Source organism: Triticum aestivum, chromosome 1A, assembly GCF_018294505.1.
Source record: "Triticum aestivum cultivar Chinese Spring chromosome 1A, IWGSC CS RefSeq v2.1, whole genome shotgun sequence".
Lineage (NCBI taxonomy): Eukaryota > Viridiplantae > Streptophyta > Magnoliopsida > Poales > Poaceae > Triticum > Triticum aestivum.
In genome coordinates this window covers 403860283-403867397 of record NC_057794.1, presented here as the reverse complement: position 1 = coordinate 403867397, position 7115 = coordinate 403860283, and the positions used below count along the sequence as shown (strand labels likewise).

The following is a 7115-nucleotide window of genomic DNA, read 5'->3' as shown; positions in this document are numbered from 1 at the left end:
TCTCTCCGCTACAGGAGCGATCAGCCAACCACTCTGCCACTTATCGTTTCCTTTCTCACCAATATGTTTTGGATACATGATCATTTTTTCAAAATCATGAACATGATTTTATTTCCCAACCATTTTTTCAAAAAATTGATTTTCTATAATTTTGTGAACAGTTTTGCAAAAACATCAACATTTTTTGAATCTGCAAAATTTTTATGGTTTTCTAAACATTTGAATCTGCAAAATTTTGTTTTGAATTCACATAATTTTTTATGATTTCTCAAACATTTTTTTTGAAAACTTGCAAATTTTAGATTATTAAAATCCCGAAATAATTTAAATAACAAATAAGAAAAAAAAATGAGAAAAGAAAAGATAAAAATAAAAAATAAAAAAACATTTGAATCTGCAAAATTTTGTTTTGAATTCACATATATTTTTATGATTTCTCAAACATTTTTTTTGAAAACTTGCAACTTTTAGATTATTAAAATCCCGAAATAATTTAAATAACAAATAAGAAAAAAACAAAATGAGAAAAGAAAAGATAAAAAAAACTAAAATAAAACAGGAGAGTTAGCCCTGCACATGGGCGGGCCCATGAAATGGATAGGGACATGCGTGAGAAAGGAAAGATAAATACTGTGAAAGCTGATCAGCCAACCACTCTGCCGTTTATCGTTTCATGAATTATTCTCGTCGCGCAGCTATATGACAACGAAGGAGACGGTGATTTTTGGTCCGAAAAATTGAATTATTTTCCCACTTATGGGTGGCATTGGTGGGTAATTTTTATCAACTTAGAGGGTAATTTTAATGACGGACGACCAGCGATAGCCGCTTTATTAGTACTAGTACTAGTACTAGTATAGTATAGTATAGTACTAGTACTAGTACTAGTACATATGCCCGTGCGTTGCACCGGGCGAAAAAATATACCTGCTTCATGTGCATTGTGCACTATTTATATCCAATTTTAATAAATGTCGATGATAATGTTAAACATGGAAATTTTCTTATTTTTAATAAAAGTTAATGTTTTCAAAAAAAATGGAACACTTTTTAAAGAGTAGTTAAATTATTTTTAAGAAATTGGATCATCTATCTAAAAAGGAACATTGTTTGAAGAGATGTTTAAAAAAATAATGTTTTGCTTGTTTTTGTTGTACATTTTTAAGTGGAAATATTTTTTTAGTAAAAAGGGAACATTTTTTGGAATTTTTTGCTTTTTTTATGTGTGAACATATTTTTTTGAATTAATGATAGTGTGAACATATGTAAAATTGTGAAATTTTTAAACTATATTTACAATACAAGAAGGAACACAATGGCTGACAAATTAATAGCAATTGTTCTCTGTTCATCAAGAGAACGACTTTTGTTTCTAAGCTAAGAAGATTCAGTTAGATTCATCTCCTCCTATGAGCTCCAGTCAAACAACCAACGGAATGATGACCAAACCATTGGATAAGATTTAAAGTCCAGGTGACAACGCATTCGAGCACAGATTCTCTCACACACATAACTCATGAATTCAGGCCAGACTGATTAGTAAATTGATGAATGACAGTACAATTTCTTTAATTGGCACCATCCAACACTAAACGAAACAAATCAAATAGATCTAAGATTGGGTTCTGATTTGTGATCAGCAGTCAATAGGAGCAGAGCATGGTGTAGATCGACCAATGTATTTAGGTGTCACCGGAAACACAACAGTTCAAAATGATTTACCGTCATCTAGTAAACACAATGGAATATCAAAAGCACTTCATGAAGATACTCCATCGTAGGCCGAATATAGTAGCATGATATTTGTGAGCACCGTCATCTAGTAAAACAGAAAAATGTGCAAGTAGCATCTGATTAAATAGTTTTGGGATCTATTTCAAAAATTATATAAGATTTGAAGCAAATGCTAGAAATTTTGTCTCTTCGCAAGCTCATATTTTGTAACTAATATGGAGCTAGAGAAATCATCTACCATACTAATTTAAAACTCTAATTAGACAAAAGAATAAGAACAAGTGCTTCTACCACAATTGTACAGTATGCATATATGAACCTGCAAATGTGTGCTATAATTTAGGAGCATTCAACACAGGCAATGCTTATATATCATGGAGCTTATTCTAGAAAGCACATACTTTTAGGCATAAAAATAAACACCTATTTGGCAGGAATGTGTTGTTTATTGAAATTAAAACAAAACAAGCACGGGAAGACCATACTGTATGTCATCTTCAGATATATCCATCAAGCTTGCTCTTCACTTTCTGGATTCAGAACCTCACCACAGCAGCCTGCTCTGGGTAACCAAATTTCAGGAAACGCCAAGACACCAAACCCTGATGAATTCATATATGTGCTTATTTTTTAAATAAGCACATACTGCAGCCAGTAGCAGCAGCAGAAGCAGCGTGGAGACCACTCGATTTCTCATCTAGCTATTTCTTTCCTTGCTAAGTTGTTCTACTTCAGTTGTAGTTATGTGAGTCATAAAGACAGAGAAATTTATACATGAATCCCGGTTACCTGTATAGGCTATTACCAGACAACTTAATAAGCTAGAAACTAATTTCAGGTAGAACAGTTGGTAGCAGCACTGTGGACATCACACTATTAAATAGTTGTTTTTCTTTTTCTTTTTGCAGAAACATGTGCTTACACATCAAAATCAAGCACGTCCATACTCATTCATATACATCCCGCAACATTATCACGCACACTACCTAAACAGGAATCAGATTGACATAAAGCAAAGTGAGAGTTAACACTATATCAAACTAAACATTTTCTGAAGATCTACATTGATCTGCTTTGCAATGAACTGCAAAATCTGCAGAAACCTGAAACTCTGGCCAGGATGAGCACCACGGTTGTTACTGCCAATTTTGACGCAGTTACACAAACTCCTGAGCTGCTAACACCAAAGTGACGAACATACACGAGGATCGGAAGTGATTAACCGCAGTGTGATATGATATGGCTGGGGAAAGCGGGGCGGAAAACCTGTTGACGGCGACAGCGGTGTGCGGGCGTGTCAAGAGATAGCGACGTGACACGTGACCAAAGAAGCTCGACAGGGATGGCAACATGGCGGCAGGCGGCGACGCGTGGCCGTCAAAGAATCTCGACGAGGAGGTGGCGAATTACCTCCTGTTTGTTGGGTCGATTGACCGAACACTTGGTGTGCAGGTGGCCGCCAGATCTCAAGAAGGCGATGGATGTCGCATCAGGAGGCTGCAATGGCAAGTGGCGCTGGGGTTGGGTCTGGTCCGGGAGTAGCGCCGCCCGAGGTCGGGGTGGGAGGTGAGGTCGCCTCACCGTCGGGGCCTCCGCTTCCCCACGTCCTCTTTCCCGAGGAGGAGCACATCGTCGGCAGCAACCACGCTGAAAGCACGGTACACACTACACAAGCGCTTCCGCGGCCGAGCTCGCACGCCCCACATCGGCATCTCGGCCACTTGCTCCCCTCGCGCTGTGTGGGGGCGTTCTCATGGATGCTCAAGAAAGAAAGAGACCAGCGATAACGCGAGCGCGGCCGCCAGCATGGGCAGCTCCATGAGGAACGCCGGCGGCGCCCGCGTGTTCTCGTGGATGGCCAGGCTCAGCCGTCCGCGGCGGCGCCCGAAGGGCGTCACCGCTGGCGCGTGGTCCGCGAGGAGGGCCCTGCTGCGGCTGTGCCGCCCGAGCAGCGCGGCCATCTTGCAGTACATCTTGAAGAGCCCCACGACGGCGGCGCCGATGCTGCCGTGCTTGGTCCGGTGCCCCAGGCGTGCAGGCCGGCCGCCTTATCGGCCTCCGTCGCGACGCCTCGGCCCATTCCCCATTCCTGGCCGCGGGCGGGATGTTGGAGATGCGGTCGCTGGCGCTCACGTCCACCTGGAGAGGCCGAGAGGGCCGAAGGCGGGGGGATTCCGAGACGGCCGTCGTCCAACGAGGCGGGCACCTTCCGCACCGACGAGCTCGCCGACGAGAACCCAGCCGAAGCTGCCCCCCTTCCACCTTCTCTGCCACCGGATAGGATGAAGAAAGGAGTGCGGGCGTAATTCTAAAACATGTAGGGTTTAATTTGTAAAATCAAAGCGTTTTCTCAGATCCACTTAAACAGGGAGTGCGGGTTGATTTCCTATAAACTGAGGGGCTGTTTTGCAAAACAACCACGACGGACGACCAAAAGCAATAGCTGGTTTATTAGTATATATATATATATATATATATATATATATTTATATATATATATAGGTAAAGATAAAGATAAAGATAAAGAGGTAAAGATAAAGATAAAGATAAAGAGGTAAAGATAAAGATAAAGATTACCAAGGGCCGCTGGGATCGAGCCAATAAGGTGATTAAAACCCAAGTTAAGTTTTTTGAGGTTTGTCAATTTGGCCAACCATGTCGGCAGAACATCCACAAAAGAATTTGCGTGCAAATCAATTACTTGTAGGTATTGGCATGATGCAAACCCTGATGGTAACCGACCGGCAAATTTGTTACCATATATGGAAACAACCTGTAACATTGGGAGGCTGAAACTTTGATTGCTCGGAAATGTTCCGGTCAGGTTACGATTATTTACTAAGGAAATTTCCTGTAATCTAGACATGTTGAACATGGCTTGTGGCACCAGGCCAGAGAGTTGATTAAAATCCAGTCTTAATAATTCAAGCATGGATAGTGATGCAACGGCGTGTGGTATAGGACCTGAGAGGCTATTGTTCCCAAAGTTAACGAACGTCAACAAAGGCGTGTTGTTGAACAAATACGGAGGTATTTGTCCACTCAAGCCGTTCCCGTACAGATTAATCTGTGTAAGGTTGCGCATGCGTAGCATCATCTGAGGAGGGATCTGGCCTGACAACTGGTTCAAATGAAGATAGAGAAACTCGAGCCTCGTGAGGTTGCCTAGGGCAGCAGGTATGGCATTTGACAGGCTCTTTTGATGAAGACCGAGGAATCTGAGACGACGTAGCCTGCCAAGTTCGGAAGGGATAGGCCCTGTGAGATTGGTGTTCCTGAGGTTAAGGACGGAGAGAAAAGAGAGGTTACCGACATGAGGTGCCAGTGGCCCAAGGAGAGGCATGTCGGGCAATGATAAGGCGGTGGCGCGTTGCCTGCGCCGGCTGCACGAGACACCGGCCCAGCGGCAGAAGGACGTGCCGGTGGTCCAGTTGGCGGCAAGGACGCCGAGACGGTCGGCGAGCTGCGCTTTGAAAGCCAGAAGGGCGGCGAGGTCGGTGTCGCTGCCGTTGGTCGGACCGGGAGAAGAAAACGGGACGGGAGAAAGCAGGACTGCTAGGAGGAAGATGTGAATACGGGCAGGCATGGAGGACGGCGAGGCCATTGAGCTGGGCAGGAAATGGCTGTTTGGCTATGTGCAGATTACAGCGGGAGTGGCGTTGAATTTATATGGATATGGGCTTTGTGCAGAAGCAGAACCCCATCCTTCGTGTGCCACAGGCGGGTCGATCAGTCACCTTGCCATTGCCGGCGATCACACGGCGCGCAATTAATGTGCGGAGCTATCCAACCTTGCTCGAGCGACACGGTTTCTACAGGCCAATCGTAAATGCATCCCACGTCCAGGGATTTACCCGATTGGGATAGGATCGGACGAAACCTCTACGCCAGCTTTGCAACGGACTAGACCTGTCGATCGTGAAATGCAGGAAAAATGCAGCGTATACTGCTTAAATGCTGATCGATAGTAGTATCTCGGGTAGCGTCGAGACCGGGCTCAGGAGGGACATGCCACGGTCACGTCTTACTGCAAGACTGCCTTCTCCGGTTCACAAAATTATACTGCAGTATTATTCTGGGCGTCGCCGTGGCCACGTCATCATGAATTTTATTACTCTCTCAGTTCATTTTTTAAGTCATTCCAGATAACTTAAAATAGACTGTTTTGTACATTGTCTAAAATGACTTCAAGGTCTTATAAAAATAAACAAAGGGAGTATTTTTCTCGATGCCGGAGAGGAAGTGGAAGACGATGATTTGCGATTGGGCAAGACACCAGCTGTGTACGCCGGCGTCACCTCAGTGGTGGCCTTCATGGGACCCAAGCAGCGGCGACCTCCGTGTTCTACTTCTCCGCGACGATGGAGGCGGGCGCGGACGTGCTAGCCACAATTTCGTTCATCTCAGCGAAGCCGGCTTCTTCTCTGCTGACAGGGTACGCTTACGTGTACGTTGACGGTGATGGTGTGGGCGGTACGACGCGACCTCGTCCACGGCAACCACGATGTCGGTGCCACAGTGCTCCCTTGTGTGCCGGCCTAGAGCAACTTGCCGAGGCAATGAATCTGCAAGTGAGTACTAGGGGTACGAATAGGGGCGGAACCTAGCTACAGCGAGGTGTGACACTCAGATTTTACGAGTTCAAACACCTCACGGAGAGGTAAAAGCCCTACGTCTCGAGCCCCGAGTCTATGTTTTCTCTGTGTGTCTGGTTATAGAAGGGTTGCCAACCCTTGCCGCCCCCATTAAAGCTACGTTACAAGGTGTAACACCCCGGATGTAATTTACCTTATCTGTATCCCAACTCTTGCCGTTTCCGGCCTAAGTTATTTTATTTTTCTCGGTGTCGGGTTTTTGTCTCCGTGTGTTTTTGCCTTTGTCATGCATCTCATATCATGTCATCATGTGCATTGCATTGCATACGTGTTCGTCTCATGCATCCGAGCATTTTCCCCGTTGTCCGTTTTGCATTCCGGCGCTCCTATGTCATCCGGTGGTCCTTTCTATCTCTTTTCGTGTGTGGGGGTTAAACATTTCCGGATTGAACCAAGACTTGCCAAGCGGCCTTGGTTTACTACCGGTAGACCGCCTGTCAAGTTTCGTACCATTTGGACTTCGTTTGATACTCCAACGGTTGACCGAGGGACCGAGAAGGCCTCGTTTGTGTTGCAGCCCAACACCCTTCCAATTTGGCCCAAAACACACCCAAACCCTCTCCATCATCTAGAGCGTTCGATCACGATCGCGTGGCCAAAAACCGCACTCCATTTGGAGCCTCCTAGCTCCTCCTATCTATAAAAAGGCCTCCTCCCCGAAAATTTCGGATCAAGTCTACCCTAACCCTAGCTCCCCGCTCCTCTTCGCGCGCCGGACGTGTCCAC

At 45.1% G+C, this 7115-nt stretch overlaps 1 pseudogene; it reads right to left on the bottom strand.

Moving 5' to 3' along the window:
* The window catches only part of LOC123053157 (probable LRR receptor-like serine/threonine-protein kinase At3g47570), a 21524-nt pseudogene extending 16166 nt beyond the window's left edge, over positions 1–5358 (bottom strand).
* Between the last annotated feature and the right edge of the window lie 1757 nt (positions 5359–7115).